We start from the raw sequence: 24023 nt of genomic DNA, 5'->3' as shown, positions 1-24023 counted from the left end.
ATCCTTCAGGAAATATAGATCCTAGTTATTTAAAACACAGTTCCCTGGGTTATAATTGTGATTATCCTAGCATTTGAGTTTGAAAGGTAATTACCCTATCCTTTTGGAGGATACTCTACAGTGTCATATACATCTGAATTCAGAGTATAGACTTGGGTTCAAATCCTGTGTCTGTCCTCTACTAATTATACGACATGGGCTAGACCCTCTCTGAGCCTCAGCTTCCACATCTAACTTGAAGGCAACAATAGTATCATCAATATAAAAAGTAATTGGGATAATACATGACAAGAGCCTCTTAACTAGTAAGTAATAGCTGTTACTTCTTTTTTCTCCTAGGTCGCTATGAAGCTGAACTCTACTTCTTTTAGTTTGCAATGAAAGCAACTTACAAAAAAAATAGCCTAGAAGACACCCATGTATGCATGCTTCTTGACATTGAAAACACTTCTTTTGTTTGAAATAAACTAAACGCAGAATAAAATCATTGCAGCTACCCAGTGTTCATCTTTTTTATCAATATATTTGATTCTGTATTCAATAAATATGACGCATATCTCACTGGCTTATCTGGTAGAAAATCTGGGCCCTGTCAGCCAACCTGTTGGCTGCTCTGCTAAACCTCAGGGGCACATGAAATCGCTGCCTTGTGGGTGTCTGGAGATGCCTAGTAATGCTGAGCCTCAATGGAACTCTCTCTTTAAAGAAATGTTCTCATTTGTGCACTTCATCAAGATAAAAAATGTATTTTCAATACACTTAAAAGGAGTGTTGCTGCTATTTATGCTGTTTATCCCATGAGAACCTCAGGGACCTGTGACATTTTGTTGACCAGGTGGGCTCAAACGAGGCAATGATACCATGTTTGGGGTGGATCCTCGGTATCCTGTATCCTCAGTGTCTAGTGAAACACCTTTACTGGAATTAGAACCCTGTGTATCTCAAAGAGATATTCACATTTATTTTCAGAGAGTGCCCTGGTCCCCAGCCCCAGAAGTTATCTGTTCTCTTCTCCTTGACTCAGGTTTGCCCTTACCCATCCCTGCCTTTCCTCCCAACAGCACCCCTTCATACACCCCATAGCCTGAAAAGCCCGTTAGAACAACGGCTCACAGTTTGAAAGGGAATCACACACTGGCAGACCTGGAAAGATAATCAGATGCCATCTAATCCAACTTTTTACTCTCTGCTGTGCAGAGAAGAAAAGTGCGTTGCTCAGGTCCTGCAATAAGTTTAACAGAGACATTCCTATATTTAACAAATAATCATTGAGTGTCTGCTATATGCTTCACCCTATTTGAGCTCCAGGACCACAGCAATGAACAGAACAGACAAAACCCCCTGCATTCATGGAGCTTATATTCTAACTGGGGGAGATTGAGGTGATACATGCTGTAGAATCGGAGATGCTTAGTATTAGAAGGAATCTGGGATATCATAGGATGTAAAGGCTTATTTGATATAGGAATTTCACAGCATCAACATCCCTGGCATCTGTTGGAAATGCCGGTGACCAACTGCTGACTATAACTTCCAAGGTTACTGGGCAGCCAGTTTTACTGGTGGACAGTCAGTTAAGTGGGATTCTTTAATTGGAAAAGTCATCCCCTTCTACTCACTGACTTTATTATTTCCTCAGAAGCACACAGAATTATGACCCTTGCTTCCATTCAGTCTGTATTCAACACAGTAGCCCAACTTTAGTTGCAAAGGTAGATCAGACCGTATCTCCCTTAGGTACAGAATACTCCACTGAGTCCCCATCTCACAGAGTAAACACCTGGGGCATTGCAATAGCTTACAAGGTCCAAGTTCATCTTCCCTTCCTCTCCTCTCACCACCTCACACTGGCCTTCTTACTACCCCTCATTCTATATCCACCAGCACCGACCCCCTCAAGTGTTTGCACCTGCTCGTACCTCTCTGCAGAATGCTCTTATCCCATGGCCCCACCTCCTCCAGATATTTATTCAAATATCACCTACCCTGGCTAACCTTTCTGATACTGTCCCTCACCTGCCAAGCCACCCTAACCCTTCTTTGCTTTTTTCTTTTTACCTCTTCGCTACTTACTACCATCATAGCATATATTTTAGTTAATTTATCATATGTATCCCATCCTATGTAAACAATGTTAAGTTCCACATAGATAGGAATATGGCTATTTTGTTCATTGCTGAATCCCCTACACACTGAACAGTATGCCTGGCACAAGGCAGCATTCAGTAAATATTTATTAAATGAGGAGTTAAGTCTTCTTCTCTTTTGTGTTTGTAGTCAACTCTCTGGTTCCCTGTGGGTCTGAGGTACTACATGATCTGAGTCATATCATGTCTCTGCTCTCTTGCAAAATAACCCATCGCTTGTTTCATTCCCAGCTTCCTCAGGGTCTTTGCACTTATTTATTTTTAATTATTTTTTTGCTTAAAATGCTGTTCCCCAAAAGTCTGTATGCCTGATTCCCTCCCTTCCTTTAGAACTCTGACGAACCACCTCAGAGAAGACTTTCCTGACCACCATATACAAAAGTACATTCCTTCTCAGATTACTATCACCTGATTATTCAGCTTAATTTTTTATTCATAGAACTTACCACTATCTAAAATATTATATATTTATTATTTTTTCTTTTTTTGTCTATGTCCTTCCACCAGCATGTAACTCTATGAGGGAAGTTACATGTATCCTTGGCTATATCCCTGGAACTTAGAAAATTCCATAGAACATGATAGGCGCTCAATAAATATTTGTTGAGTTAATAAGTAAATTATGAAACTATGTAATGCTAGGATTTCGTTCTCTGAGTTCATCTGTAACCACTGACATGTTTACAAGATATAAAGATTGCATATTTAAAATAGTCTATAGCTTTTGTTTTGATTTTCACTTTGACTCAGAAGTTGTATAAAAGAGTATTTTAAAATTTAGAATAACTTTTAAAACTATGCTTCACTTATTCAGTTCCAGGTTTTGCACTGAGGTTTGAGAAAGTAGTATCTATTAATTTTTGACTTGGGAAATTAATTGAGATTTTTCTATGAGGTTTATTATATGATACTTTCCCATAAATGATTAAGAGATTAAAAAAGATTAAAAGCAGCCTTCCAGGTCAAGTCACCTCTATGCTACAGGAAAATAAGCTAGGCCCTTTATTTTCCAAGAATGAGAGGCCAGGAAAACCCCACAGACACGATATCCCATTCCTTCCTTCTGCCATAAATGCCTTTCTCATTCCTTGCCTAACCTAAAAATCCACTGATGTTGTATTCTTGGTTCTAGGCTCTAATGGCAGTTGGCATTCCCATCGAGGGATCAGGGAATCATACATCAAAGCTCCAGGAGCCTGACGCCTAAATAATGATCACATGTCTCTTGGGAGCACGGGCACATTAGAAAGTTTCTCCAAGTTCAAGCAGTGAAGTCCCGGGGCTCACGTGCATCTTCCATGTGTTAACAATTCCCTATTGCCTGCCCAACCTGCATGCATCATTAAATACTGGATACAGGTTATAAAAATAAAGTGAGTTTTTTCAGGTGGGCTTTAATACAATCCTCACTTAATTAAAAGCCTTGTTGTTTGGTTATTGTCAAAGGGATCTAGTAGAAGTATCTAAGGGATGGGGCTCAAAGTTCAAGCACCAACTTCAGGATTTAACTGCATCCTAACCAATAACCTGTCAAGGCCTGGAGTTATGTGATGCAAAGCAGTCCGTTTCCCACTTCTACTGGAGTTTCACCAAATGTGACAACAGTTCGCTCAATAGCCCCCCTTGCTCTGTAGCACATATGAACAGGAATATTGAAGAACACAAACTGGAAGTTGCTAGAGGAGGAACATCTGATACTTGAGATTTCAATGCAGCCAGCCATACAGGTTGTAGATTCAGGGAGGCACCATTCTCAAGAAGAGGGACAGAGGATGGCACATGATATAAAGAGTGGTCTCCTCACCCCCTGCCCCACACCCCACTAGATGCACTCTCTTTTCAGGCACTCTGTTACCTCCCCTCTATTTAGCCACTTTCGGGCTCTGGCCCACCTGCTCTGGGCGATTTCCTCAGTGCTCCAGCCCACAGCTGCCTCTTTCTCCAAGCCCCAGCATTCGCTGTCCTTGCCAGTCAGCCCAACATTTACTTATGGTAGGTACAATAAGGACCCCTGCCCCCAGACAACCACATCTTAATCCTTGGAAATGCAAATTTGCTACTTTACACAGCAAAAGAGACTTTAAAGATGCGATTAAATTGAGGACTTTCAGATGGGGAGACTATCCTGGATTATCCAGGTGAGCCCAGTAAAATCACAAGGCTCCTTCCAAGTAGAAGAGGGAAGCAGAGGTTGGAGTGAGGTAATGTGAGAAGGACTCAAGTCGCTATTACTGGTTCTGAAAATGGAGGAAGGGGCCACGAGGCGAGGAACACGGGTGGCCACTAGAAACAGGAAATGGGAAGGACATGGATTCTCCTCTAGAGCTTCCAGAACGGACACAAACCTGCCAAGATTTTAGAACAGTGAGAGCCATGTTGGACGTGGGACTTCTAGCTACAGAAGTGTAAGTTAATAAGTCTGTATTGTTTTACGCCACTAAAGTAGTGATAATTTGCTATGGCAGCAATAGGAAAACAATGCTTATTCTCTTTTATTGTTCTTTATTTTTATTTATTTATTTTAAAATTGAAGTATAGTTGATTTACAATGTTGTGTTAGTTTCAGGTGTACAGCAAAGTGATTCAATTATACATATATATCTTTTTTTTTCAGGTTTTTCCCTTATAGGTTATTACAAAATATTGAGGATAGTTCCCTGTGCTATACAGTGGGTCCTTGTTGGTTAATTATTTCATTTGTGTGATTCTTACCTCCCTAAGAGACCATAATCATTCTTAGGAAATTGGTTTTCTTCATTTCTTCTTTCTTTTTCAGGCTCGATTAGATATATGCTTTAGGCTATAGGTGAACTCTCCAAGCAGACCCATTACAAAGCATGTGCTGACAACTTGGAGAAAGCATGGCATCCATGCAAGGACTAGGAGTCAGTTGTAGATCCATTTTCATGACAAAGAGAAAAATATCGTTCTGCCAGTCCAGGCAACAAGCTTTCTCTCCCCTCTCAGAGGGCACTATAACATCCTTTAGTGTCAGAGATACAAGGGCAAGGTATCTGTCCCCCTCTTCCTCCTATCTATTTTGAAAATCCTCCCCTCCTCATATTGAGCAGCTGGTGGTGGGAGAAGCCTTTTCTAACTGCATCACTTAAATAGAATGACTTTCCTTACTCCTTCATGTTGACCCCTTCAGCTGTTCTTTCAGTAGACAATGCTACCTTCCAGGGCAAATGGAGGAAGCCAAATAGTAAGTATCTTGGTGTTAAATAAAGATACTATTAAAGATAGCATGAAGTTTACAGCAAGTTTGTAGAATGTCAGAATTAGAAAGAAACTTCAAAACCTCTCAATCCAAGAGATTTGTTTGACAAATGTGGAAATAGAGGTCCAAATGATTTTCTCAAAATCACATCATTTAGGGTTACAGGTAGGAATTAGAACCTTATCTCCTGAATCCCAGCACTCTCCCCCTTCCCCTTTCCTCCACTGCATCCACTGGCAAAATAAAACACTACTGAAACAACCACAATTTCAGACAAGGTGAAACAATGCATAATACCAACTTAAGAAGTTATTAGAATTAATCCTAAGAAGTTATTAGAATTTTGTTTCTTTGAACTTTGAGGCATTTAAAATTGTTATTTTACGAATTTTGTTATGGGTCTGATTTGGTTTTAATTTTTAGCAATTTACTTAAGTGGCAGCACTGACATTTTCCTACTGCAAAGTTGTCAATCTCCCAAATGTTGGTACAGGAACTGTAAATAATTCATGCCTGGTACTACAAATCACATTAGCCCTGAAGCAGGAAGACATGCCTGTGTCCTCCTCTGACTCAATGTCATGGCCGGAGGACCAGACCTCTTACCTGATGTTACAGCAGATTAACCATGTTCCAGCATCTCAGAGCCTCAATGACACCTTGGAAATACAATCAATTCAAGCCAAATTCTCTTGTTATTTCCTCACCTATAAAACAAAGATAATGATATCCATCTTATTAAAGTGTTGAGAGTATAAGAGAGAACATATACATAGTGCTTGACACACAGCTGGATCTCAATTGTTCGTAGTTTTAATATTAATAACTTTTTGCTTTGTTCTATTTCAATATGATTTTTATATAATTTTCATACTCACAGTACATGCAACATTTTTCAGATAATTTTACCTCCAGCATAATTAAACATTGATGTTTCCCCTCCTCCAGTGTTGCATAGATCCACCTGCATAGATCACTGATGGAAAGCTTGGGCTTCTCCCCTTCTTTACACAGTACAAACAATTAAAATAAATCACTTTATGTTTTTAGTGCAGTCTTAGATTCACAGCAAAATTGGGAGGAAGGTACAGAGATTTCCCACATACCTCCTGTGCCCACACATGCACAGTCTCCCCCATTATTAACATCCCTCACCTGAGTGGTACATTTGTTACCAGTAGCTTTCTGTTAATGATTTTTAGTTTAATTCCACTGTGGTCTGAGAGCAAAGATTGTATGATTTCTTTTCTCTTAAATTTGTTAAGGTTTGTTGTGTGGCCCAGAATGTGATCTATCTTGGTGAACATTCCATGTGAGCTGGAAAAAACTGTGTGTTCTGCTATTGTGAAAGTAGTCTATAGATATTGATTATATACAGTTGATTGATGTTGTTGCCTAGTTCAACTATGTCCTTACTGATTTTTCTTTTTTTAAAATTATATTATTTTGAACATCTTTTTAAAAAATTAATTTATTTAATTTTTTAAACATCTTTATTGGAGTATAATTGCTTTAAAATGGTGTGTTAGTTTCTGCTTTATTAACAGAGTGAATCAGTTATACATATACAAATATCCCCATATCTCTTCCCTCTTGCATCTCTCTCCCTCTCTCCCACCCTCCCTATCCCACCCCTCTAGGTGGTCACAAAGCACCGAGCTGATCTCTCTGTGCTATGCGGCTGCTTCCCACTAGCTATCTATTTTACGTTTGGTAGTGTATATATGTCCATGCCACTCTCTCACTTTGCCACAGCTTACCTTCCCCCCTCCCCCATATCCTCAAGTCCATTCTCTAGTAGGCCTGTGTCTTTATTCCCGTCTTGCCCCTAGGTTCTTCATGACCCCCTTTTTTTTTTTTTTAAGATTCCATATATGTGTTAGTATACGGTGTTTGTTTTTCTCTTTCTGACTTACTTCACTCTGTATGACAGACTCTAGGTCCATCCACCTTACTACAAATAACTCAATTTCGTTTCTTTTTATGGCTGAGTAATATTCCATTGTATAATATGTGCCACATCTTCTTTATCCATTCATCTGTCAATGGACACTTAGGTTGCTTCCATCTCCTGGCTATTGTAAATAGAGCTGCAATGAACATTGTGGTACATGACTGTTTTTGAATTATGGTTTTCTCAGGGTATATGCCCAGTAGTGGGATTGCTGGGTCATATGGTAGTTCTAGTTTTAGATTTTTAAGGAACCTCCATACTGTTCTCCATAGTGGCTGTATCAATTTACATTCCCACCAATAGTGCAACAGGGTTCCCTTTTCTCCACACCCTCTCCAGCATCTATTGTTTGTAAATTTTTTGATGATGGCCATTCCAACCAGTGTGAGAAGATATCTCATTGTAGTTTTGATTTGCATTTCTCTAATGATTAATGATGTTGAGCATTCTTTCATGTATTTGTTGGCAATCTGTATATCTTCTTTGGAGAACTGTCTATTCAGGTCTTCTGCCTATTTTTGGATTAGGTTGTTTGCTTTTTTGATCTTGAGCTGCATGAGCTGCTTGTAAATTTTGGAGATTAATCCTTTGTCAGTTGCTTCATTTGCAAATATCTTCTCCCATTCTGAGGGTTGTCTTTTCGTCTTGTTTATGGTTTCCTTTGCTGTGCAAAAGCTTTTAAGTTTCATTAGGTTCCATTTGTTTATTTTTGTTGTTATTTCCATTTGTCTAGGATGTGGGTCAAAAAGGATCTTCCTGTGTTCTGCAAGAGTTCTGCCTGTTTTCCTCTAAGAGTTTTATAGTGTCTGGCCTTACATTTAGTACTTTAATCCATTTTGAGTTTATTTTTGTTTAGGGTGTTAGGGAGTATTCTAATTTCATTCTTTTACATGTAGCTGTCCAGTTTTCCCAGCACCACTTGTTGAAGAGGCTGTCTTTTGCCCATTGTATATTCTTGCCTCCTTTGTCAAAGATAAGATGACCATATGTGCGTGGGCTTACCTTTGGGCTTTCTATCCTGTTCCATTGATATATATTTCTGTTTTTCTGCTAGTACCATATTGTCTTTTTTTTTTAACATCTTTATTGGGGTATAATTGCTTTACAATGGTGTGTTAGTTTCTGCTTTACAACAAAGTGTATCAGTTATACATATGTTCCCATATCTCTTCCCTGTTGTGTCTCCCTCCCTCCCACCCATACCATATTGTCTTGATTACTGTAGCTTTGTAGTATAGTCTGAAGACTGAGAGCCTGATTCCTCCAGCTCCGTTTTTCTTCCTCAAGATTGCTTTGGCTGGGCTTCCCTGGTGGTGCAGTGGTTGAGAGTCCGCCTGCCGAAGCAGGGGACACGGGTTCGTGCCCCGGTCCGGGAAGATCCCACATGCTGTGGAGCGGCTAGGCCCGTGAGCCATGGCCGCTGAGCCTGCACGTCCAGAGCCTGTGCTCTGCAAAGGGAGAGGCCACAACAGTGAGAGGCCCGCATACCGCAAAAAAAAAAAAAAAAAAAAGTCAAGATTGCTTTGGCTATTTGGGGTCTTTTGTGTTTCCATACAAATTGTGAAATTTTTTGTTCTAGTTCTGTGAAAAATGCCATTGGTAATTTGATAGGGATTGCATTGAATCTGTAGATTGCTTTGGGTATATAGTCATTTTCACAATATTGATTCTTCCAATCCAAGGACATGGTATATCTCTCTATTTGTATCATCTTTCTTTCATCAGTGTCTTATAATTTTCTGCATACAGGTCTTTTGTCTCCTTAGGTAGGTTTATTCCTAGGTATTTTATTCTTTTTGTTGCAGTGGTAAATGGGAATGTTTTCTTAAAATCACTTTCAGATTTTTCATCATTAGTGTATAGGAATGCAAGGGATTTCTGTGCATTTATTTTGTATCCTGCTGCTTTATCAAATTCAATTGATTAGCTCTAGTAGTTTTCTGGTAGCATCTTTAGGATTCTCTATGTATAGTATCATGTAATCTGCAAAGAGTGACAGCTTTACTTCTTCTTTTCCGATTTGGATTCCTTTTATTTCTTTTTCTTCTGATTGCTGTGGCTGAGACTTCCAAAACTATGTTGAATAATAGTGGTGAGAGTGGGCAACCTTGTCTTCTTCCTGATCTTAGTGGAAATGCTTTCAGTTTTTCACCATTGAGGACGATGTTGGCTGTGGGTTTGTCATACATGGCCTTTATTATGTTGAGGTAAGTTCCCTCTATGCCTACTTTCTAGAGGGTTTTTTATCATAAATGGGTCTTACTGATTTTTCTGCCTGCTGTATCTGTCTATTTCTGATAGAGGGGTGTTGAAGTCTCCAGCTGTGTAGTGGGTTGATCAATTTCTCCTTGCATTTCTATCAGTTTTCCCCTCGCATATTTTGTTGCTATTTTTTTTAGGCACAAACATGTTAAGAAGTATTATGTCTTCTTGGAGAATGACCCCCTTATTATTATGTAATGCCCTTCTTTATCCCTGATACCTTTCCTTGAAGTCTGCTCTGTCTGAAATTAACGTAGCTACTCCTGTTTCTTATGTTAGCATGGTATATTTTCTCTACCCATTTACTTTCAATCTGTGTCTGTCTTTATATTTAAAGTCAGTTTCTTGCAGACAACATACAGCTGTGTCCCGATTTTTGATACACTCTGACAGTTTCTGTCTGCTAATTGGTGCATTCAGACCACTGACATTCAAAGTGTTTATGGATATAGCTGGATAAATATTTACTACATTTGTGACTGTTTCTTATTCGTTGCATTGTTCTTGGTTGCTATTTTTATCTTCCACTCCTTTTCTGCCTTTTGAGACAGAAAGTAGAATGGTAGTTGCTAAGAATGGGGAATTATAGTTTAATGGGTATAGAGTTACAGTTATACAAAGTGAAAAGACCTAATACAGGATGAAAAGCACTCCTAAATGCTTACGCAGGATCTGTTTGCTCTGTGTTTACACATGATTCTGACAAGCTTTATTTCTGTTCTCTAGAGTACAGATTAACTGAGCAGATGACCACAGAGACCCTTTTTATATTGCTTGATCAGTATTTACCAGGTCTCACTTAATCCCTATAGGCTCTTTGTTTCCATACGTGTATATTAAGTTTTTCTTTTGTTGCTTTTACTTTGTTGTTAGTTTTACCACACAGCAAATGAAAATGCAATGGGTAGCTTGTTGCTAAATGCAGTCACAATGACACCAGCAAGAAGGGATAGTTGACAACCTGATGGGAAGAAATGAAAGAGAATAACCATAAAATTATATAGATATTAGACATCAAAAAGAACTGACAGTTTGATTATGTCTAGTTTGGGGCTATTGGCCCTACATATCTTATAGCCCTGTCAGCGGCACTGTCTTCATGCTAGCGCACTAAATAATAATTTTTTGTTAGTGTCAATAGATCCTCAAGAAATGATTTATTTATTTATTTAACATCTTTATTGGAATATAATTGCTTTACGATGGTGTGTTAGTTTCTGCTATATAACAAAGTGAATCAGCTCTACATATACATATATCCCCATATCTCCTCCCTCTTGCGTCTCCCTCCACCCTCCCTATCCCACCCCTCTAGGTGGTCACAAAAAGGATTTAAATTTTATTCAGTTTATTCGTTCTAAGAAAGTAGAGGATTATGCACTGCATTTTACTAGTTTTCCATACAAGTTGATATGATTTGGCACTTGCAGGAGCAGGAATAAAGTTTTGTTATAATGATGATAGTAGCCACCACTCTTGAGTGCCTGCTCCATGCCAGGCAGTGTGGCAAATATTCACTATAAATTCTCATTAGCCCTGCTAGGCAATGAGCCTGCATCATGGCCAGGCTGGTATGTAAGAGGTTTGGGGAAGGCAGATTCATTCTGCTGTGGCTTTGGCAATTTGGACTTATTTTGAGAATGAAACACTTACAGATTGCCTTCCTCTTAAGAAGGTAGAGGAGTGTGTATTGATTTTACTTAATTTATCTTATTGAGCTGATATAGTCAGATAAGGTTTTTTTTTTCATTTTAACATCTTTATTGGAGTATAATTGCTTTACAATGGTATGTTAGTTTCAGCTTCACAACAAAATGAATCAGTTATATATATACATATGTTCCCATATCTCTTCCCGCTTACGTCTCCCTCCCTCCCACCCTCCCTATCCCACCCTTCCAGGCGGTCACAAAGCACCCAGCTGATCTCCCTGTGCTATGCGGCTGCTTCCCACTAGCTATCTACCTTACGTTTGGTAGTGTATATATGTCCATGCCTCTTTATCGCTTTGTCACCGTTTACCCTTCCCTCTCCCCATAGCCTCAAGTCCATTCTCTAGTAAGTCTGTGTCTTTATTCCTGTTTCACCCCTAGGTTTTTCATGACATTTTTTCCCTTAAATTCCATATATATGTGTTAGCATATGGTATTTGTCTCTCTCTTTCTGACTTACTTCACTCTGTATGACGGACTCTAGGTCTATCCACCTCATTACAAATAGCTCAATTTCGTTTCTTTTTATGGCTGAGTAATATCCCATTGTATATATGTGCCACTTCTTCTTTATCCATTCATCCGATGATGGACACTTAGGTTGTTTCCATCTCCCGGCTATTGTAAATAGAGCTGCAATTAACATTTTGGTACACGACTCTTTTTGAATTATGGTTTTCTCAGGGTATATGCCCAGTAGTGGGATTGTTGGGTCATATGGTAGTTCTATTTGTAGTTTTTTAAGGAACCTCCATACTGTTCTCCACAGTGGCTGTATCAATTTACATTCCCACCAACAGTGTAACAGGGTTCCCTTTTCTCCACACCCTCTCCAGCATTTGTTTCTAGGTTTTTTGATGATGGCCATTCTTACTGGTGTGAGATGATATCTCATTGTAGTTTTGATTTGCATTTCTCTAATGATTAATGATGTTGAGCATTCTTTCATGTGTTTGTTGGCAGTCTGTATATCTTCTTTGGAGAAATGTCTATTTAGGTCTTCTGCCCATTTTTGGATTGGGTTTTTTTTTTGTTGTTATTAAGCTGCATGAGCTGCTTATAAATTTTGGAGATTAATCCTTTGCCAGTTGCTTCATTTGCAAATATTTTCTCCCATTCTGAGGGTTGTCTTTTGGTCTTCTTTATGGTTTCCTTTGCTGCACAAAAGCTTTTAAGTTTCATTAGGTCCCATTTGTTTATTTCTGTTTTTATTTCCATTTCTCTAGGAGGTGGGTCAAAAAGGACCTTGCTGTGATTTATGTCATAGAGTGTCCTGCCTATGTTTTCCTCTAAGAGTTTGATAGTTTCTGGCCTTACATTTAGGTCTTTAATCCATTTTGAGCTTATTTTTGTGTATGGTGTTAGGGAGTGATCTAATTTCATACTTTTACATGTAGCTGTCCAGTTTTCCCAGCACCACTTATTGAAGAGGCTGTCCTTTCTCCACTGTACATTCCTGCCTCCTTTATCAAAGATAAGGTGACCATATGTGCGTGGGTTTACATCTGGGCTTTCTATCCTGTTCCATTGATCTATATTTCTGTTTTGTGCCAGTACCATACTGTCTTGATTACTGTAGCTTTGTAGTATAGTCTGAAGTCAGGGAGCCTGATTCCTCCAGTTCCTTCTTTCGTTCTCAAGATTGCTTTGGCTATTCGGGGTCCTTTGTGTTTCCATACAAATTGTGAAATTTTTTGTTTTAGTTCTGTGAAAAATGCCAGTGGTAGTTTGATAGGGATTGCATTGAATCTGTAGATTGCTTTGGGTAGTAGAGTCATTTTCACAATGTTGATTCTTCCAATCCAAGAACATGGTATATCTCTCCATCTATTTGTATCATCTTTAATTTCTTTCATCAGTGTCTTATAATTTTCTGCATACAGGTCTTTTGTCTCCTTAGGTAGGTTTATTCCTAGATATTTTATTCTTTTTGTTGCAATGGTAAATGGAGTGTTTTTTTGATTTCACTTTCAGATTTTTCATCCTCAGTGTATAGGAATGCCAGAGATTTCTGTGCATTAATTTTGTATCCTGCTACTTTACCAAATTCATTGATTAGCTCTAGTAGTTTTCTGGTAGCATCTTTAGGATTCTCTGTGTATAGTATCATGTCATCTGCAAACAGGGACAGCTTTACTTCTTCTTTTCCGATTTGGATTCCTTTTATTTCCTTTTCTTCTCTGATTGCTGTGGCTAAGACTTCCAAAACTATGTTGAATAAGAGTGGTGAGAGTGGGCAACCTTGTGTTGTTCCTGATCTTAGTGGAACTGCTTTCAGTTTTTCACCATTGAGGATTATGTTGGCTGTGGGTTTGTCATATATGGCCTTTATTATGTTGAGGAAAGTTCCCTCTATGTCTACTTTCTGCAGGGTTTTTATCATAAATGGGTGCTGAATTTTGTCAAAAGCTTTCTCTGCATCTATTGAGATGATCATATGGTTTTTCTCCTTCAATTTGTTAATATGGTGTATCACGTTGATTGATTTGCGTATGTTGAAGAATCCTTGCATTCCTGGAATAAACCCCTCTTGATCATGGTGTATGATCCGTTTAATGTGCTGTTGGATTCTGTTTGCTAGTATTTTGTTGAGGATTTTTGCATCTATGTTCATCAGTGATATTGGCCTGTAGTTTTCTTTCTTTGTGACATCCTTGTCTGGTTTTGGTCTCAGGGTGACGGTGGCCTCGTAGAATGAGTTTGGGAGTGTTCCTCCCTCTGCTATATTTTGGGAGAGTTTGAGAAGGATAGGTGATAGCTCTTCTCTAAATTTTTGATAGAATTCGCCTGTGAAGCCATCTGGTCCTGGGCTTTTGCTTGTTGGAAGATTTTTTTTTTTTTTTTTTTTTTTTTTTACTGAGGTGTTAGGACTTCAATATTTATCTTTTTTTTTTCTAGGCCCATTACTTTATTTATTTATTTATTTTTTAACCTCTTTATTGGGGTATAATTGCTTTACAATGGTGTGTTAGTTTCTGCTTTATAATAAAGTGAATCAGTTATACATATACATATGTCCCCATATCTCTTCCCTCTTGCGTCTCCCTCCCTCCCACCCTCCCTTGTTGGAAGATTTTTAATCACAGTTTCAATTTCAGTGCTTGTGATTGGTCTGTTCATATTTTCTATTGCTTCCTGATTCACTCTTGGCAGGTTGTGCCTTTCTAAGAATTTGTCCATTTCTTCCAGGTTGTCCATTTTATTGGCATAGAGTTGCTTGTAGTAATCTCTCATGATCTTTTGCATTTCTGCAGTGTCAGTTGTTACCTCTCCTTTTTCATTTCTAATTCTATTGATTTGAGTCTTCTCCCTTTTTTTCTTGATAAGTCTGGCTAATGGTTTATCAATTTTGTTTATCCTTTCAAAGAACCAGCTTTTAGTTTTATTGATCTTTGCTATCATTTCCTTCATTTCTTTTTCATTTATTTCTGATCTGATTTTTACGATTTCTTTCCTTCTGCTAACTTTGGGGGGTTTTTGTTTTTTCTCTAATTGCTTTAGGTGCAAGGTTAGGTTGTTTATTCGAGATGTTTCCTGTTTCTTAAGGTAGAATTGTATTGCTATAAACGTCCCTCTTAGAACTGCTTTTGCTGCATCCCATAGATTTTGAGTTGTTGTGTCTCCATTGTCATTTGTTTCTAGGTATTTTTTGATTTCCTCTTTGATTTCTTCAGTGATCACTTCGTTATTAAGTAGTGTATTGTTTAGCCTCCATGTGTTTGTATTTTTTACAGATCTTTTCCTGTAATTGATATCTAGTCTCATAGCGTTGTGATCGGAAAAGATACTTGATACAATTTCAATTTTCTTAAATTTACCAAGGCTTGATTTGTGACCCAAGATATGATCTATCCTGGAGAATGTTCCATGAGCACTTGAGAAAAATGTGTATTCTGTTGTTTTTGGATGGAATGTGCTATAAATATCAATTAAGTCCATCTTGTTTAATGTATCATTTAAAGCCTGTGTTTCCTTATTTATTTTCATTTTGGACGATCTGTGCATTGGTGAAAGTGAGGTGTTAAAGTCCCCTAGTATGAATGTGTTACTGTCGACTTCTCCTTTTATGGCTGTTAGTATTTGCCTTATGTATTGAGGTGCTCCTATGTTGGGTGCATAAATATTTACAATTGTTATATCTTCTTCTTGGATCGATCCCTTGATCATTATGTGGTGTCCTTCTTTGTCTCTTCTAAAGGCTTTGTTATATAATAATAGACACCACTCTTAAGTACCTCCTTCATGCCAAGCAATGTATCTGGTGTTTAACATAAAATATTTTAACATAGAATATTGTTACTCCCCATTTTACAAGTTGAGAAACTGTGGCTCAGAGAGATTGTTATCTGCTCAAGGACATAAGTGAGTCACAAAGGCAGGACTCAAATTCAGTTGTTTAATACCTTACTCTTCCCAATCCCAGGAGACTCCAGTTATAGAGAAAGTCCCCTCATGTGTGCAGTATGGTTCGCCAACAGAGCCCATAAAGGAGCTGTCTGTGTAAGGAACTTCCTCATAGAGTGAGAAGATTCCTGTTTCTATCCCTCTTCTCCATGGATCACTGTTCTTACTCAGGGAGAGGAGAACCGTTCTGGATGGCTCTGAACCAAGGGAGAATTTGAGTCATCTCAGAGGAACCCACCCAGAGTAGTTCCTTGGTGTTACCTGCTGAGCCTGTCCACCCCTCAAAGTGACCAACCTGGCCCTGCTTTACCACACTCAGCATTTTTCCTGGCAGCTGATGTCACCCTAGAAATGGCCTCTGGATTTGGGAAGGAAACTCTCCTGGTACCTGCCGCAAAGAAGGTCCCTATGTGGTTGGGAGGAGCACCCCAAGGGCAAGTCAACTCAGCTCTGTAGGAAAGTCAGGCCCTCTCATTTTCCAAGAATGACGAGACAAGAAAATTCCACAGACATGATATCCCTTCCTTCATTCTGCCATGAATGTCCTTCTGCTTACTTGTCTAACTTAAAATCTACTGAAGTTGTGTCCCTGGTTCTAGGCTCTCAATGGCAGTTGGAAGGCTAGAGCTGCCTGTAGTTGGGGATTTCCCTTCCCCTGGTCAGTTGACCAAGATAATATGCCTTCAGGTTAGGCTCTGGTTAAGTGGTGTCTCCTGAGGGCAGGCCTTCTTAGGAACATGGTGATTTGGTGTATTTCCATTTCCAAATGGTTCCTTTCCCCTCCCTCTCTGGATGCACAAGGGGATTTTTCTCTGTTACCTATTGTGAGAACCAAGTGCAGCTTGTAGAGGCAAATCCCATCAGGGTATATTTCTCTCCTATGTACTGTGAGAACCTGTTGAGCACCAGGACTTAAAATTCACACAAGTGTAGGAGATCCCTTATGACTGGGTGCCCCCAGAGTTCTTAACTCTCAGAGTTGTCCACACTGTGTCTCCAGCAGTTCTTCAATTACAGTTCAGGTTTTCCTACCATAGCACTGGCTCTAGGCACTTGTTCCCACTGAGGTTTCCCCTTGAGATCTCTGCTTCAGTAAGCCATCATCCACTGCCTGTCTCCCCAGTCTTGGGGGCAAAGGTTTGCTTTCTCTTCCCTCTCTTAAGGATCCTAGACAAGTTGTTTAATTTCCAGTCTCTTCAGCTTTTTACTTGTTATGACAAAGTGGTGACTTCCAAGTTCCTTACATGCAGAACCCAGTCCAATGAATTTTCATTTGAAATTCTCCTGTTAATTGGACGGCTCTGAACTTCCCCTAGTCTGAGGAGAATGCATTATTGTAGCTGTTGTTTCTACTACTGCTGAGGTTGTTACTGTTGTGATTTTGTTGTTGTTGAGTCTATTTCATACACAAATTGTATAGAATTAAAGGTATAAGTCTTTTAAATGCATGGAAACTTAACAGAATTCTCAACCATCTGTACGAGGTGATAGACATTCACTAAACTTATTGTGATAATCATTTCATGATATGTAAGTCAAATCATTATGCTGGACACATACACTTATACAGTGCTGCATGTTAGTTATATTTCAATAAAACTGGAAAAAGTTTGGGAAAAAAACAGAATTTCAACCATATATGGGTCTCTGGTACACTCTGATTAATCATCTTTCTAAAAATTTTTCATAAAAAAGCACAGGATACTCAGCCAAAAAAAAAAAACTGAAATAATGCCATTTATAGCAACATGAATGAACCTAGAGTTTATCATACTAAGTGAAGTCAAGAAGAGAAAGACAAATACCGTATTATATCATTTATACATGGAATCTAAAATATGACACAAGTGAACCTATCTATGAAACAGAAACAGACTCACAGACACAAGGAACAGACTTGTGGTTGCCAAGGTGGTGGGGAGGGATGGACTAGGAATTTGGGGTTAGCAGATGCAAGGATTATATATAGAATGGATAAACAACAAGGTCCTACTGTATAGCAGAGAGAACTATATTTAATATCCTGAGATAAACTATAATGAAAAAATTAAAAAATGTATACATATATACTTATATGTATTTATATAGATAACTGAATCACACTGCTGCCTGCAGAAACGAACACAACATTGTAAATCAAGTATAATTTAATTGAAAAAAAGTTTTGAAAAATAGCACAGGAATCTAATTTGTTTATTTAGTTCTTTTCTTTTTTAAATTTTATTTATTTTTTTATACAGCAGGTTCTTATTAGTTATCTATTTTATACTTATTAGTATATATATGTCAATCCCAATCTCCCAAGGAATCTAATTTAAAAGTATAGAGATAACCACTGCAATTAGAGTTTATCAGAATGTTGTAAAAAATGTTTTCTCCAAACTAGATTATTTCCATCCTTTAAACCTTTTAATCTTTTAAACCTGATTTCCAGGTTTAAAAGTTATGAAATAAGACTGAAAAATGAAATGCCAAATAATTAGGTAACTATTTTTAAATCAAGATTTTCCTTGCCAACTTTCTCAAGATCGATTTCTATTTAGTGCTTCAGTTAAAAGAAGTCTCAGGGCTGTCTGCAACATAAGCAATGTGCACATGGTAAGGTCTAAACTTTGAGTTCACTTGGTAACTCAAGGATGGGCTCTGAGGGGAATGATTTTGTGTCTCATACTAAGAGACTTTAGACTTTCGAAAGAACCCTAGGGTTAACCTTCCTTTCTCTGTCTTGTTCCTGGAAACTTCCATGGGGAAACCAACTCTGCATGTCAAATAAAATGAGAAGAGGGTCTCAAATGTTTGAGCTCACAATTTTGAAATCCCATTGAAAAGCTGCACTACCTTGCTAGGTCTGAATTCTCTGCTGGAAGGATTAGATAAGAGTCTTGTAACAGCGGTAAGACTGGCTGGTAAATCTGCCACGGTAAATTATTTTCCATTATTTAACAAACATTGGGTGAGTGCCACCTGGTGTGCAACACATGCTGCTAAGTGCCAAAGATTTTTTTTTTTTTACCTTGCCCCCAGCTCAGCACCAGGACTCCTTAGAAATTCAGAGTACTTGAGGGATGAGTTCATGTCAGTCCCTCGTTATCTGGGGAGACTTTTTCAAGAAAAGCTGAAATTGCTGGAGGCTACGTTAGCACCTTCTGGGTACAGACCCTGTAACCTGCCTCACACCGCTAGCCCTTTGTAACCACCAAAGATTTCAGAAGGGGGACTGAATGTAGGCTTTGAAGGTTGAAGGCACACGTGGCAGCCAGGGGTAGAGTTCTGAGCCCACAAAAAGACATGGTTACAAATTCGGCTTCTAAAGTAGTCCTTTCTTAACCATTTTGTCATCACCATTGCACTGGTGAAAGCAATGGTTCTCTCAATAGAAAAGGCAATTCCCCGGCACACGTACTTACAAATGATTTCAGAAGATTGATATGTCAGAAACCTCAGGTCTTGGAAGTCATGTCGGCAGAAGTGTTTTGCACCTGAGTTTTAAAGCCTCGCCTACAACAGTCTTAAGTGGCAGAGCCCAATTTACATGCCGCACAGTATCTGCTTTGCCGCGTTCGCCAATTTAGTCTTGCTACTGAGTTCCCTAACCCCGGTCTGGGTCTCAGCCCCCGATTTCTGCCTCGAGACTCCAGGATGCACTGAACCCGCGATCCGCCATCCTGAATCCTTCCCTTGCACATCTTGCCTTTCCCGGCTCCGCGCCCAAGTGCACTTGCGCGCTTCCAACCGGTTATTCCATTCCCGGGATCCCCCACCGCCCTGCCTGAGGACAGCCAGTTTCAGATATCCAGTTCCCCTGCCCCAAGGTTTTATTCGCTTGCATCAGTGCCACCGCTGCGGTTAAGAAGCAGAAAATTGGAATAAGGGCATCTTGGAAGTTAGGTGTCCTAAGCCCGGGGACCACCAACCTGCAAGGGGAAGAGATGTGCCGCGAGGCAGCTGCCGTGTCGAACAAAACACTGAAGCTTCTTGACACTGAGGTTTGGGGCGTGGACCTGTGGCTAGGGTCACTAGTGGCTCGTTTCGGCTAGTTTCAGTTCCGCCTGAGAAAACCAGCTACCTGGGATCCGTGTTTTATTCCACCGCCCCGCGATGCCGCCGCAGTGCTTGCCGCGCTGGAGGGTCTGTACAGGCTGCTTGGATCTTGCGCTATGTGCTCAGACCCAGCGATACTGCGGACAGTGAGAAGCTTCGTTTTCTGCATTCTATCTGCTGAGGACGGCAAGTCAGCACCTCAGACCTTCCTGGAAGGCTTAGAGCAGGAGCTCCGACAGAGAGATCCAGAAACGTGCTGGGCAGTGTGTAGGAGGGTCGAGGTGCTGGGTAATTGGGCTTTATGGAGCACACTTACTGAGAGTCGGTGCAGGTTTCGAAGATGCAGGTCCTAATCATGCCGCTCTGCGCATACTTAGGGCGGGACTGAGCGCATCACCTGGATGCCGCTGAGCGCCAGTGTCATTTTGTGAGTGCCTGTGGCTTGGGACTGGGCACATGTTTGGAGAAAGTACTGAGTTTGTGTGTGTGTAGAGTATGACTGAAGTGAGAGCGAGGATTGCACTCCGCTGGACTCTTCAGCACCATCAAGCTTGGCAGGCTTTCTAGCAGAGGACTGAACTGCGGTAGACGTGGGTGCAGGGCTGGAATCACAGGTCACTGGAACGTCTTGGCAAACAGCAGCCGGAAGCAAGGGGCAGCTGGGCAAATGGTTCGAGAAGGAGGCTGAACTTTAGGTGATGAATGGTGGGGGAGGAGGCGTGGGGCTAGAGGTCCGCTTGGAAGCTTTTAGCCTTGCACTTGCGTGCTCAGGCCCAGCAGGGCATCCAGCCCCTCCTTAACCACATGATGGACCAACCAACATGACTCCAGGCAGCTGCACAGGGTGCTGATTGGGAAGATGGATTGCGATCCCACAGAATCCCCTATGAACTTCCCTGGTAAGCACTTCTAGATCCCTACCTGGGCAGATAACAGGTACACACTTAGTAATGATAACATTCCTTCAAGATGAGAATATGATCCCCATTTCATAGATAAGTATACTGAGGCACTAGAAGTTACTAGCCCACGATGTTTCCACCTGGAAATGGAACAGCTGCAACAGAGTTCCAGTGTGACAAAGTTTTTGATCCTCTGTGTCTGATACCCACAAACCCTGCCCTCCTTTTCGTGATTCCAGCTGCCTGAATCAGACCCCCTGCTTGGGCACAGAATCATCAACTCTACTGTGCATTAACCCTCGAAGCTGCACTTGCACGGAGGTCTGCGGTCAGACCTAGGGGAGACAGCATTCCTTGTAATGCTGGACTCTGCCCGACAAGATTGCACAGCTGGGGATGGAGTGGGACACGTGTGTGTTCAAAACCCGCGAAACTGAACAGGTGAAGTTAACCATGACGTCAAACTGTCCTCAAATTCCTACTCACTTTTCCTGTGTTTTTCGTTGGTCCTCACCAACCCCCACCCCACGTCCCCCTCCCGCCCCCGCCGTCAATGACCTCAATGCAAATACAAGTGGGGTGGTCCTTCTGGATGCTCCAGCTTCTGGACGCAAGTGATGACACAATCCTTCTGGGGCTCAGATCCTTCCCCTCATTGGTTGCCCAGAGCTCCTGGACCACCCCAGACCCAGAGCAGCGGGAATAAGAGCAGCTGCTGGTGTTGGCATCAGACGCACTGCCCAGCTCGAGTGTCACTGCCACTTCTGCCACCGTGCCATCGCCTGAAGCCAAAGCTACTGCCACTGCTCCCTCCTCTGCTCCAAGCCACCTGGCTCCTGCTGCCAGGTAAGCCTGGAGATTCCTGCTTAGCTGGGATTCTGCTTTTCTCTCTCTCCCCTCTCTTCCTTCTCTCTCTCCATTACTTTTTCTTAGCTGATCTCTTCCAGTCTCAAAGGCTCTGTCCACTTCTGTCTAGGTCATTTCACACAACCTGCACTACTCTGCAATGCATCCCAGGCGTCTTCCACAGGTAACACTGGATGGTCTCAGTTCACGCACTCCCTGCTTCACTCTCCCCGCGCTGAGGCGGGCTCCAGTTTCCTTTCCCGAAGCACACGTGCTTAGCTCAGTTTGGGATGCTGAAGTTCCCCTGGCACTGCAAGCAGATCTGGACGCAGGAATAGTTTTGTGCAGATGGTGCTCTCACGGATCACGTCTTGTGCCTAGCGGACCGCGGGAAATGCTTCAGAACCTGGGCCAGCGCAAGAGGGAGCCAAATAGGTGCAGTGACTGAGGGGCAGGCAGCCTTTAAACGCAAGCTCCCGTTGCGGGTTCTGGGAACTTTTTTCCCAGTTTAAGTCCTGGGTTCCAATTTGAGACCCTTCCAGCTTGATTCTTACAGGGCACTGTCTACCAAAGTGTGGAGCAGCTGAGCAGTAGAATGTGGTTCTTCAGTTTCTCAGAGATTCCAACGGCAGAAATTTGTCCTCGGTAATCCCCTCCCCCCTCCACGTATGTGCAAAAGCCCGGCACCAGGAGGACAGCTCTGGGTTGCACAGTGGGAAAAGCTGTAGTGACAGGTACTCGGAGTCTGTCCTCCAGGAGTCCTGGCCAACAGGTTGTATGTGAGAGTGAGTGGAGTGATGGGGCGGGGGCTATAGACTAAGACCTCCTCACCCAGTTGTCCCACTAGGTTTCTTTGCTAAACCAAGCATGCTGCAGGCTTACTGGATCTTCCAGAAGTCCACTTGGTAGAGGAGGAAACGATGGTGAAGTGGAGTGACATGTCCAGCCTGAAGCTAGATGCCCGGGAGTTAGGGGCAGAGGCAGGAGCAGAGCCTGGGTCTGCGGGCTCATGGAAGTTGTTTTTCTCCAGGTGCTGATGTTATTCTTCCCTTGCAGAGAGTCGTCATGGTCTTCTGGAAGTTCCCCCCCTTCCTGGTCCTCAGCATCTTGGTCTTGTACCAGGCAGGCATGGTCCACTCAGCGCCATTCAGGTGAGACAGCCCTGCCAGGAGCGCTCCCACCTCCCTCTGTCCCTGGATCATAAAATTCTGTTCTCAGTTGTGCTGTGCTGAATCTGGCTCTTGGTGGAGTTGTGGGTGGGGTGGTGGTGGTAATGTATGAATGTAAACGTGTATATAAGTTTATCATAATCTGTTTATGAGACAAAGATGTGTTGCACACAGTGTACAAACACACATAAGATATACAGTACTCATTATTGTAAATTTCATATAACATTGCTTTTTACCTAACATTTGTATCTTTAGCAAACCTATTTACTAATTTATGCACAATTTGTGAAATAGATTGCATCCTATCTGCTAAGTACTTTGTCAATAAATTTGTTATTAAATCTGATTTGTTACCTATACATCTAATTTCTCACCCTCATTCAAATTACATTAAAGTGAAATTATTTTCAGATTCAAACTATCATTATCACTTAATTTTTAATAATGGCTGTATTTAACACTAAGCTCATAAAATTCCTGAAAATCTAACCATCAGCTTTCACAAGCCTATATGATCCACTTGGAGCAAACCACTTCTTTTAGGTCTCACCAGAGCCTAAATCCTGGTGAAGCAGCATTTTTGGATGGACACTGGCCTATGCCCTGTCCATTGAGAGCTGCGTCGGCCACATCCTCAGGGAAGTTGCAGAAACCAGGAAACCTGGCTGCTTATCCTGGGAAGGGGTTAGGTAGGGGCTCAGAACTGGTGTTGGGCTTGTTTCCCCTCCCTAGGTCAGCCTTTGATAGTCGTTTGTGCCTGCTACATTTACTGGGGAAGAGTTCCGCCTCCTACTGGCTGCAATGGCGTATGACTGTGAGGACAGGAAGGCCCTTGAACTGGAGAAGAAGCAGAAGACAGAGGACTCCAGGTGAGGCTCCCTGCCTCATCTAGCTCAGAGTTATTGGTATCACTCTGCAGAATTGTTATCCTATGGCCCCATGTTCTCCAGATCTTTTTTTTTTTTTGGCCCTGCCAAGCGGCACGTACCACGTGGCATGTGGGATCTCAGTTTCCAGACCAGGGCTTGAACCCGTGCCCCCTACAATGGAGTTGTGGAGCCCTAACCACTGGACCACCAAGGAAGTCCCTCTTTGTTTTTTTCTTTTCACCTCTTTATCACTTATTAGCTACTATCATAATATATATTTTATTTAATTTGTTATGTGTATCTCATCCTGTAAACAGTGTAAGTTCCATATGGGCAGGAATATGGCTCTTTTGTTAATTGCTGAATCCCCTACACACTAAAGAGTATGCCTGGCACGAGGCAGTACTCAATAAATATTTTTTGAATGAGTGGAGTTAAGTCTTCTTCTCTTTTGTGTCTGTAGCCAACTCTCTGGTTCCTTCTGTGTCTGAGGT

This window comes from Lagenorhynchus albirostris, chromosome 9 (assembly GCF_949774975.1).
Source record: "Lagenorhynchus albirostris chromosome 9, mLagAlb1.1, whole genome shotgun sequence".
NCBI classification, from domain to species: Eukaryota; Metazoa; Chordata; class Mammalia; order Artiodactyla; family Delphinidae; genus Lagenorhynchus; species Lagenorhynchus albirostris.
This window is presented reverse-complemented; position numbering follows the sequence as displayed.